We start from the raw sequence: 13,245 nt of genomic DNA, 5'->3' as shown, positions 1-13,245 counted from the left end.
ATATTTTTTACCATAGTCATATTTTTGGTCGAAAATGGTCATATTTTTTGGTTGTTTATATTTTTGTCATTATAATTTTTAAGGTTATATTATTAGCGTTATTTTTCCCCACCCATCTCTGGATTCAAAAGTTCAGGATTCTGATTGAAGTTTACATTATCATGAAAAACTACATTGTAAGAAAACCCCATGATATATCACATATCATATTCATTTTATCGATATAATGAAAGTATATTGAAAAAAACAAATATTTTTTTAATTTGAGAGGGAAAAATGTTAGGAATAAATTACAAATGTGTATTAATTAATCACCCATGAATGTATACATCCCTTTTTATTAGAAAAAGTTAAATAATTATGTTACAAAGACTAAAGTTCCCAATGCAAATACAAATAAATAAATATGATATTATTGTTTATGTAATCATTATGTAATGACATTTTACATGCAACTTTCCTGTGAAGAAATCTTCATATTTTGTTTTCAGATTTTTAGGATTTCAAACTGGTTTCTTTTAATCTTTAGTAATCACTCAAAATTGCCTTGAATCTTTAAATCTTTATCTTTTTTAGGATTTCAAACTGGTTTCTTTTAATCTTTAGTAATCACTCATAATTGCCTTGAATCTTTAAATCTGTTTGCAAATTATCTTTTTTACAATTAAAAAAATGATCTGTTTCTAGAATTTAATGAGGAAAACCTAAGCAAAAACTACACAAATCAGTTTAATTGAATATTTTATATTATATTATATATTAAGGTTCAGACAAACTTTTTTTAACGGAATATGCCATCTGATCGGCCGGTCATTTATTTCTATCATACTCTACATCATACTTCATTATGATATAACAGTTTGTTTCGTATCGTTAAAAACTGTTTAGTTATTGATTAAAAACAATATTATTTCCCAATTTTGTAATTTAAAGATAACTTTTAAGTTTTATAAGATCGATATTATAAAAGCGACAAGGTAAATACAGATTGATAAAACGACTGTGGAGTCCAAATGCCATGTGAGTGTTTGACGGACAGAACTGTCTTCATCCATATTTGATAATTCGAACACCTTGTATAATCTCCATAATTATCTTTGCAAATTTAAATATTTCTCTGACGTCTGAGTTTGCTGTTTTCTTGAAGAAATAAAATATTACAGATCTAAAAATACTTTTCCCAGGAATATGAAATTATAGTTGTCAAAGTTAGTAATTATGGAGTAAAGTTGAAGGTTTACTTGAACCATATTTTTAACATTAACCTTCTACAGTGCATAATTTAGTATTTAGGTAAATAAGAAATTAGGCTTCAGCAAATACTTCTATAATAGGAAATGTCAACTTGTCAAGCATGAAGTAAAAAAGCAATATTGTTTGCTTATACACGTGTATACAGGGTTACTTAGAAAGGATGAGGCTTTAAAGAATTAACACTGCAGGGAGATATATGTTCCCTGCAGTTTTAAGCTTATTTCTTCTCCTCTGCAAAATTAATTAGTTTAACATTTATATTGAAGGTAAAAAGGCAAGGTCAGCATTCCTTTTATTATATTTAAAGAGTTACATAAAGCTGCTATGAATGCCGAGTAATTCGAAAAAGATCTTAATGCCGTATAATGTCGTCATTTTAGTTTAGTGTCCAAACTGAGACTCCCTGTTAACAATGAAAATAGATCTCTGCAAGGATGTAATGCAAGGAAAGTTATTTCAGAAGTGTACGCATATTTTGTATTGCAGTGTACTGCCTCTGGGCGGTAATGTAAACACAAGACGGATGTTACAGCCTGACATGGGATCCATCTTTCACATAAAAAAAAATCAATGAAATATTCTGGTCATAGGAAACTATTATGTGAATCATCAAAATTATCAAAATTTAATGCTTTAAAGCTCCTCGGATACTAAACGAACACTGTTGCATTTATTCTTGTTTACATATTCCGCCCAAAGAGAACTGGTTTCAATATGTACACAGAGTATACATGACCGCAATAACTTTCCTTGCATTACATCCCTGGGTCTCTGTATTAATTTTTAAACATGAAAACATAAAACCCATACATTTAAAAAAGTTTTTGCTTTATACAGTATACACTATGCATTAAGTACAGTACGCTTTATACAGTATACACTATGCATTAAGTACAGTATGACAATAAGAAAGTTTCTCTTATGTTGTCTATTTTCCGAAATCTACAGAAATACTCAGTAAGTAACCCTCCATGTAAACGGTATTAAATTAGATCTTTTAATGTGACTGAAGCGTAATTTCAAGTAACCCTCCATGTAAACGGTATAATTGTATCTAATCATTCCATGTGGAAGTTATTTTAGGCTTAGACTTAAAAGTATTTTATTTTGATAATTCCTACATAAATGCTGTGGAAATGCGAAAATCACATTTGTAGAGAACCCGCAATTGACAGTAAAGTTTTCAAAATTATAATCATCGATATTTTCTTCATTCTTGATCAGAAGCTTTTAAGAATCTCGTACATTGTGATTCGGACAATACCTTCTTTGCATGGACATGGTCTCTCGAATATGCGGTTTCAGTTACTTTCAGTCATACACATGATTAGCACGAGTTTCTTTGCTTTATCAGTGTTAAAGAAAATTGCTGCAAAGCAATTGAGTCTTTGCATTGCCGCAAACTCTGATTTTCTAGTCCCAATATCTTTGGAACGCAATGTCGGAAACCTTAGATATTTCTAACGGTGAATTCTGTAAGATATAATAATCTAAGTTTGCAGGTTGCAAAGATATAGGTATTAGAAAATTTGAGGTTTTAAGAAAGACTCAGTTCCTTATATTATAATCATTCATCAAAGGTGTACAAGTTCGTTAGCTTCATAGGTAGTGGGAGAGAGGTAGGTTTCATATTAGGTATAATACTGACTTAACCGATTTATATTTTTATCCTCTCTTATACAACATAAAGAATTGGGTCTTCTCCGCAAACTATAACTTTCTAATCTCTACATCTTTTAAACCTGATGGTGTAAACCTTTAATATTTGATCTAAGAGAACTAAGGCCGAATTTAAAGAATTTAAGTGGCGGCTCAAATTTAAACTGCCGCTCAAATATGGTTGGTTTAACTTAAAATTGTATTCAATGTTTCAAGATTTAAGCCGGCGCTCTATTGAAACCGATCTTTGGCAGATTTAATACGCGGCTCAAATTCATTAAATTCGGACACTGATCGCATTAAGTTTATGGAAGATTAATGATTATCGAGATTAGAAATTGTGGCAAAGACTCAATTTCTTTGAAATTTACAGTTTCTAAAGGGATATAGTTATTACACATTTTTGATATTATTCGGCTGATGTACATAATAGCCTAAACATATTCCATTTTTTGACAAATTACTTTAAGTATATAAAATAAAACAAAATGTCATGATTTCGAATTTTACGGATACCTGCTTCCCCCCCCCCTCCCCATTACATCCTGTCCCCCCCTTCAGATCCAGGTATATTGGCTTGAATTCAAGGCAGGACCCTCTACTGCCTGCTTCTGTCTGGTTTCACGGCCAGTGTACCCTAACAGACAACGTAAATAAACCTGATATTTACTGTCATATCTTCTTGTTTTTCAATTGTGTTCAAAACTACGATTTCAGGGCAGCGCACTAAAAAACAGCTTTGCTAACTATACACTTTTGCTAACAACAGATGGGGTAACGGAGCTGAATACTTGTCTCAGATTCTATTACTTTTATCTTTACATGCAACATGATAACCTTTTACTTAGGTTTTCAATACTATGAATTGTAATTGTTTAATCAGTGATACTTGAAAGCGTAAGATTTATATCTTCAGATTGCTAAGGTAAAGGTATAGGTAAAGGGTAAGGTATAGGGTAAGGTATAGGGTAAGGTATAGGGTAAGGTATGATAGGTTTAGTTCCGGTGGATACAGTAGTTACAGCGGACATGACAGATACCCATCAGATTATGGGAGACAGGTGTACACAAATTGATGATTAATATTTAATCTATTTTTTACAAATTAACATAGAAAAAAAAACAATGTAAACGTTGGTTAATTTTAGCCTGGATGCTTGCATACAGTTTCTGTTACAATTAGCAGTTTATGATCAAAATAGGGTTTGAAATTAGTTTAATGAACAACACAAGTTTACTGGTAAATAGTGAAAGGTTTATTTCTAAAAATTAATTAATAGCGATAAAATCACTGGTGGTGCGTAATTTATTTATGAAAATGAATTTGTTAAATTATTTTTTTATTATACTGATGGAAGAATTCTTATCTACTAAATCATTTTTGATTAAAGATTACATAAAGCTATTAATTAGCAAATCTTTAATATTTTGCGTTAAAGTCCAATCAATGTATATTTTTGTCAATATATAGTATGGATAATAATATTTGTAAACATTTTGAACTGAAAATATACACCATGCAACATGTCTGCTCATGTCAAATTGATAAGTTTCAGAGTTTTCAACTTGTAAGCTAAACATTTTTTTAAAATAACAGTCACCCCAGGCTACCCATGAGTGTCCACAAAAAAATGTAGGCCATTCGGCCCAGCCGTTTGGCCGGCTTTGGGGAACATATATACGAATGTCTTGTTTAATTATTTAAATTAAGCTTTTCTTTTGTAGGCTTCATTACTTCATGGTTACTTCAGATGTCACAAGTCAAAAAACTGTTTAAAATGTTGTCACTTGTCGTTTCAAAATTGAGATCAAACTTTATTTTCATGAGTTGTGTTTTCAAGAGGATATTTATAAACTACGAAATAAACTAAATTTGATTTAAAAATTTTTAAACAAAAGAATTTAAAGAAGTTTTACGAAATTATCATGACGTTGATTTAGATGATTAAAATGAAGGATAAATATGAAAGAAAATGAATGAATGAATATCGGGAGGATGAAAGGATGAATATCGGGAGAATGAAAGGATGAATATCGGGAAAATCTCGTCCAAACTATTCATTTTCGTTAGTATTTTTCATTCTCATTTATTCATTTTCTATCACGTTCATTCATATTAATATTTTTGTTAATTTTCATTCATTTTCATTCATTTTCATTCATTTTCATTCATTTTCATTCATTTTCATTCATTCATTTTCATTCATTTTCATTCATTTTCATTCATTCATTTTCATACATTTTCATTCATTTTCAATCACGTTCATTCATATTAATATTTTTTATTAATTTTCATTCATTTTTATTCATTTTCATTCATTTTCGTTCATTTTCATTCATTTTCGTTCATTTTCATTCATTTTCGTTCATTTTCATTCATTTTCCTTCATTTTCATTCATTTTCATTCATGTTCATTCATTTTCATTCATTTTCATACATTTTCATTCATTTTCATTCATTTTCATTCATTTTCATTCATTTTCATTCATTTTCATCAATTTTCATCAATTTTAATCAATTTTCATCAGTTTTCATCAATTTTTATCAATTTTATTAATTTTCATTTATTTCATTAATATCATTCATTTTCATTCATTCATTTTCATTTATTGATCCTCATCCTTTCATTTTCATCCTTTCATTTTCATCCTTTCATTTTCATCCTTTCATTTTCTTACATTTTCATTCATTTTTCATTGTTTTTATGGTTTTATTATTTGTCCATCCTGTTATTATACATTTTTCATATCCAAAGATCTGATCTATTTATCAACTCATGGTTTCCTCCTGGGACTCATAACGTCGGCCTCACATCTATCAAATAAAATGTTCTTCAGAAAATTAATCAAAATCAAACAGTTTTTATGTAAAACAAAGAAATTGGTTATTTGCCACAAACTTTGATTTTATGAGCCCTATATACTTGCAACCAAATGTCGTAGACGTTTGATATCATCAGGCTGCAAAGATATATATATTGGAAAATCTGAGTTTGTGGCGAAGTCTCAATATTTTTTTCATCTTACTATAAATTATATTCAGCTTTGTTATTTCAACATTTTTATATAATATATGTGTACAGTTCTTGCTTCTGTTAATGATATTTTGCTAAGGATTTTAAAATGTGTAACTTAACAAGCTCAAATAATGACCACTTTTCATTTTTATATGTATCTAAATCATTTAAGCCATTTTATAAAAATAAAAAATAAAAAATTATTTCAACTCTGTAAACTTAATCAATATTTGTTTGTAGGCCAGTGGAACCATTGGAGATTATGTGTCTGGAACTGTTAAGCTTGTCTTCATCGTCTTCGCTGTATTCTTTATTCTATCAGGTGAAACCACCACGGCCAAATATTTTAGAGAAATAAGAAGAAAGCCATTCCTAAGGAATTGATTTTTTGCCACAAACTCTAATTTTCTAATCTCTGCATATTTTAACCTGATGGTGTAAATTCAAGTTTAGACTAGTGTTTACACAACTTATAGTTTGAAATATCAAAGTTCAAGAAATGGGTTTCAGAGATATTGAGGACAAAACTCAGTTCCTTTGCCGCATACTGAATATTATATTTGTTAGAAAACAGTTCAAAAGATTAAACTAACATGGTCTAACTATTACTGTGTTTTTATGATTTTTAGTTTTGACTGGAGTATTGATGGGCTATGCTCGTCGTAATTCAAGACGTGATAATCCTCCTGGATTCTACAATATTCCCCCTCCTACCCCCTACAGGAGTATTCCAGATAAGGTATATTCTCCCTCCTACCCCCTACAGGAGTCTACCAGATAAGGTATATATTCCCCCTCCTACCACCTACAGGAGTATTCCAGATAAGGTATATTCTCCCTCCTATACCCTACAGGAGTCTACCAGATAAGGTATATATTCCCCCTCCTACCACCTACAGGAGTATTCCAGATAAGGTATATTCTCCTTCCTACAACCCCCCACCCCCTACCCTACAGGAGTCTACCAGATAAGGTATATTCTCCATCCTACCCCCCCCCCTACCCTACCGGAGTATACAGGAAACAATGGAGATCAATAGAATTATAAAATGTGTATTACTAATACAAAATTATGAAACTTGAATATGACTAAAAATCAAATACCTGGACGAATAATATGCTTTTCTAAACTGTCTGCACTCATATTATATATCAATTCCTCTACAAAGAAGGGAAGCAAGCAATAAGAACGACATTAATCCTTTGTCTGAAAACTGATTTAAGCCAAGCCTTTATTTCAGACTGAGATTGCTATTTAGTTGACGAGAAAGAAGCTTGAAGCGTTGCTGCGACCCAATCACAATTTTAGCGCCAAACATCTATATACCTATGTATTTAAGTGCCTGGGGATACGTGTATTGTTTGTTTGTTTTTAAAGCCTAAATTAAAACGAACTTAACACATTTTTCAACATATTTCCATATTTCCATTTAGATTTTCATTTACATTGCATAGTGTATACATTATTTATATATGTTTTTTCTCGGTATGAATTGTGTCAGTCCCTTTAAGCCTAAAAATTAATTTAAAGTACATACAGGGTGTCCCACGGAACATGACAGTTGGTGAATAGTTTAGAATGTCTTTTTCCATAATTTGTTAAGTTGTTTGATACCAAAGATCGATAAAAATATTATATGGGAGTCATATTATATCAAAATTGATTTCAAAGTAAAATATAATCAAGCAAAAGATTTGTTTAACTAAAAATAGCTATTTATTAAATGTCATGTTTCGTGGGACACCCTGTATGTAATGTAAATTTTCAAAAAATACGCAGTACATGAGCATCACAATAATGCGGTATGATTCCAGCACATATTCGTTACAAGTTTTTTTACAGTTGTTAAATTTATCTTAAAAAGTGAACTAAATTTTTAATCAACATTTAAACGCTCTATATCTAAGTTTTTGTTTGAAAAAGTCCAGAAGTGTAAAATGGTTTATCTTTCCAGGGCGGCCAACAGATGTTAAAGCATGTGTAAAGTACGCTTGAAGTACGCTTGAAGTACGCTTGAAGTACGCTTGAAGTACGCTTAAAGTACGCTTGAAGTACGGTACAGTAGCGACGGGTTTACTTAATTTTACTCTATGTATATAAATATTGTCTGCTCTGTGCATGTATACATAGATACATTTGTTACAAATCGAGAATATGTTTTTATATCTTTTATATTTATAAAATAAATATTATATGTAACTAAACCTTTTGTAAATAAACATAAATCAAAAAACAATTAATTTATTTGTTTCTCAATTCGAAAGGGTACAAAAAAAAACTTCATTCATTAGCCTACAGAAATTATGACCTTACACCTTATAGTTTAAAACTAAAAAAATGTTTTTGTAATCATTATATATAATATGGAGAAATAAATGTCGCATTTTTTTTGCTTGATATTTTATTTCGCAAAAACAAACTGTTCATTTAAAGATTTAAAGGAATTGAGTTTTTGCCACTATTTAAAGTCCTCTGATTCCAATATCTTTGTAATCTTATGGTGCAAACCTTTAATATTTCAAACTTAGTTTAATTAATCTGTAAGTATTAATAGTTTGAAATATCTAAGGTCTACGACATTGGGTTACAAAAATATAGAGATTAGAAAATCAGAGTTTGTGGGAGAAACTCAACTCCTTTCCTTATTAGATAAATTTTAGCAAGATTTCCAGTTAGAAATATAACAAAGACAACTTTTATTTACTTTATATTTGTTTGCTATGAAAAGGGTGTGTTTATTAAAACGAAAGAGGTCCTGACAAACTGTTTAAAGTTTTTATGCAGTGTGTCTAAACCAAGTTTTAAAACAAATCACTATTTTTGCTTTTATAATTTGATTATTGTTCATCAAGTACCCTCTCTACACTGATCACAAGCACTCCCTTAAAAAGCTAAATTCTTTCTCTAAACTTTATCACCGCGGAGGTTTAATCATGTGTAAAATGAATTCAATGTATTTATCAAAAAGGTTGAAATATAAAAGATAAAATGGAAAAGTGTATTTAATGTGTATCAGTCTAAAATCTAAAGTAGATCATTTTGAAAAAAGAAATCTGTGTATAGCGCTGCCAAACAATTTCCCAAATTAAAAAATTAGATTTTTTTTAAATCGAATTAAATTTAAAATTTTAAAGAAAATGAGAAAAAATTAGCTTATTGTTAAAATTAAAAATAATTTAATTTCAGAATTGATTTAAAATTCAGAAAACAATTAGAACTGAAACTTAGTAGCTTTAATATCGATTCTTTTGAAACACCAACCGGACCTTTGAATGCCATGAAGCCATACCTATGAATTTAAAAAAAAAATGTTTTATTATAGAATTGGAAGAGTAAAGAAGACTGGTAGTGGTACCAAACCGTTTTTTTAGTCAAGGAGAAAAACATTAACCGGGATAGGGTTAAGCAAAAAAGCAATCCAATTTCTAAAATTAATTTAGAATTTTTTAATTAAAGACTGGGCACTGATTCAGCTCTTGTTCTCCTTGACAGTTTGTGAGTCAGGCATAACACTAAAAGAAGAGAACACGAAGTTACTTTCAAAGCTCCGTGTAACTAAAATCATTACATAATACAGAAACGTACAATCTCTTCGCGAGTAGAGTGATAAACCCCCATCAATATTGTTTTCAGATACTTAAGACAAATAATAAAAAGCTGCGATGAAAATGTCTGCGAAGGTTGTCTTATTGTTTCCTAACAGAAATTATATTATATTTCATTCCGATTTGGTCCAAGTTAAAGACGACTTTTAAAACTTGATTTGGCTGGTTGACTGTTTGTATGGTTGGATGGTTGGATGGTTGGATGGTTGGATGGTTGGATGGTTGGATGGTTGGATGGTTAGATGATTGGATGGTTGGATGGTTGGATGGTTGGATGGTTGGATGGTTGGATGGTTGGATGGTTTAGTAAGAGTAAGAAATGAAATAAGTGTCTGTGTCTCCTGTCACTGAACTCAATTAACAGTGACACTCTGCACCACTAAGGACAAAGAAGTCACAAATAATTTCTCTCTTCTTAAACCTAAAAGAATAAAATATAAAAAAGAATTGTGTCCGGTGTAAAGATAACAAGGTTCGAGAAAATAAACAATAGTATAAGAATTCATTGACAGAATTTAATGAATTTAAACTCCTTCATCCTTCATCCTTCATCCTTCCTTAATTTTTAACCTTCAATCAGGGTTCCAAATTTGAACCGGCTGTAGGAAGTTTAGCATCGTAGCTCATACTTATTAAATCCCGTCCTACTTTAATTACATATTTATGAATTTTCTAAATGTAGATATGAAATGAACAAAGTGTCAAAACTAGGTTTTTTATTAGGATTTTAAAAAGGAGGTGCACCAGTAATTATTTACAACGTACATTAATTACCACTTATCGGGGGGTGGAACATGCATCGTGCACCCCCCCCCCTCATCTCCACCCCCTCTTGTTACAAACATTAACAGCAAAATTGATGTTTAACACAGTTTGCTTCCTCCTTTCCATTTTATTTAAATATTTGCCAAATTTTATAAAATCACATTCTTATAAAGATTAAAAGATAAATAAAGAGCAGAGTGGTGTTTTATAAATACAAGTACAGTGTGACACGTTATTACATTGGTTTGATGATAATTAATATCATAGACTACTATACCACTGAATTATAATTTAAATCAAACCATTCAAAACGGAGAACTAGAGAACTAGAGAACTAGAGAACTAGAGAACTAGAGAACTAGAGAACTAGAGAACTAGAGAACTAGAGAACTAGAGAACTAGAGAACTAGACAACTAAAATAACAGGAAAACTTGAAAACTAAAGGACTAAAATTTGAAAGAACTAGTAAACTAGAGAACTATAAAAGAGCAAGAGAACTAGAGAACTAGAAAACAAGAGAAATAAAGAACTAAATAACTTAAAATATGGAAAACTAGATAACTACGGAACTAGAGAGCTAGAGAACTGAAGAACTAGAGAACAGGAGAACTATAGAACTTTAGAATTAGAGAACAAGAGAACTAAAAAACTAAAGAACTAAAGAACTAAAGAAATTTTTTGAAAACTAGTGAACAAGAGAACTAGAGAACTTAATAATTACAGAACTGGAGAGTTTTAGAACTAAAGTATAAATGACTAGAGAACAAGAGAACTAACAAACTGAAGAACTAAAGAACTAAATGACTAGAGAACAAGAGAACTGACAAACTTAACAACTAAAGAACTAAAAAACTAAAGAACTAAAGTATAAATGACTAGAGAACAAAAAAACTAACAAACTGAAGAGCTAAAGAACTAAATGACTAGAGAACAAGAGAATTAACAAACTGAACAACTAAAGAACTAAAAAACTAAAGAACTAAAGTATAAATGACTAGAGAACAAGAGAACTAACAAACTAAAGAACTAAAGAAACTAAAGAACTAAAGTATAAATGACTAGAGAACAAGAGAACTAACAAACTAAAGAACTAAAGAGCTAAATCACTAGAGAACAAGAGAACTAACAAACTGAACAACTAAAGAACTAAAGAACTAAAGAACTAAAGAACTAAAGAACTAAAATTCTTGAGAACTAGTGAACTAGAGAACTAAAGAACTAGAGAACTAGAGAACTAGAGAACTATAGAACTAGAGAACTAAAAATCTGGAGAACTAGTGAACTAGAGAACTAAAGAACTAAAGAACTAAAGATTTAAAGAACTAAAGAACTAAAGAACTAAAGAACTAAAGAACTAAAGAACTAAAGAATTAAAGAACTAAAGAACTAAAGAACTAAAGAACTAAAATTCTTAAGAATTAGAAAACTAGAGAACTAGAGAACTAGAAAACTAGATTACTAGAAAACTAGAGAACTAGATAACTAGAGAAATAGAACACATAGAGAACTAGAAAACTAGAGAGAACTAAAGAAGAAGATTTATTTGAACTTTTAATTTAATTTTCCTGTTTTTACAAACAAACAACCTACTGTCCTAAATTACATGGTTCCGACGAAAGTGTAAATAAGTTTTGGAAGTATCATGGATAACTCGGCTTAACTGAACTTTTACTGGTGCTTTGTTAAGATTTATTTTTATAAAAGATGATATTTTACAAAAATAACTCTCTTATTTGACTTTCTTTATCAATACAAAAATAGCAACAGCAAAATATGCGGAGGGGGTGAGGAAAATGTAAAAAAGAACCAATTTCATTCTCAAAATGTGGAAATACGATTCTGAAAAATCCTTTCATCTCATATTTCTGTCATGTTTAACTAGTCTTAGTTTATAAATATACAAAAAAAATCAAAGCACGATTTTAAAGTCTTAAACTAAAACCTGAGATATAAATAAGTTATCCGCTGATTATGAATATCAAAATTATCAATCCTTTGCCAGGACAATAATGATCAATTTGCATTTTTCATTGAAAATACATAAATCAACTTTTGTATCTTTACATTTCTATGTCTTCTCTGTTTGTTTATTCATCCAATAAATTTCCGAAACGGCTGAACCAATTGGTTCCAACTTTCCAAACACAAGTTTTTAATTTTTACCAACATTACTTCAAGTCATAAATTTGCCCTATTCATGTGAACAATGGCAACAATCGGGTTTTTTTAGTATATTTGATACAAGCAAACAAACGTACATTAAAGCTAAGTTTATATTTGAATACGGTGATTTATAAATAGTTAATATCAATTTTAAAAGATTGCATCAGTTCAAAAGAGAACTAAGATAATGCTCAGTGTTGATGGAGTTGATGGAGTTGATGGAGTTGATGGAGTTGATGGAGTTGATGGAGTTGATGGAGAGATGATAGAGTTGATAGAGTTGATAGAGTTGATAGAGTTGATAGAGTTGATACAGTTGATAGAGTTGATAGAGTTGATACAGTTGATACAGTTGATACAGTTGATACAGTTGATAGAGTTGATAGAGTTGATAGAGTTGATAGAGTTGATAGAGGTGATGAGAGTTGATAGAGTTGATAGAGTTGATAGAATTGATAGAGTTGATAGAGTTGATAGAGGTGATGAGAGTTGATAGAGTTGATAGAGTTGATAGAGTTAATAGAGTTGATAGAGTTGATAGAGTTGATAGAGTGGAGTTGATAAAGATGATAAAGTTGATATAATTGATAGATTTGATTCATGTGGCTAGTATTTGTATTAGCTATTTTTAATTTTATGTTATTTTATATTAATTGCCACCAAGTCTCAATGTATTTCTTGCACTTTAAGGACAGATCAGCGGTGCTCACAATATTTTTCTTTTCAATGTTTCTTTTAAACTTATTGCTTGCTATTGTTACAGATTTTTAGGGTTATATT

This window comes from Eurytemora carolleeae, unplaced genomic scaffold (assembly GCF_000591075.1).
Source record: "Eurytemora carolleeae unplaced genomic scaffold, Eaff_2.0 scaffold175, whole genome shotgun sequence".
NCBI classification, from domain to species: domain Eukaryota; kingdom Metazoa; phylum Arthropoda; class Copepoda; order Calanoida; family Temoridae; genus Eurytemora; species Eurytemora carolleeae.
The sequence above is the reverse complement of the archived record's forward strand: the minus strand, read 5'-3'. Positions refer to the sequence as shown.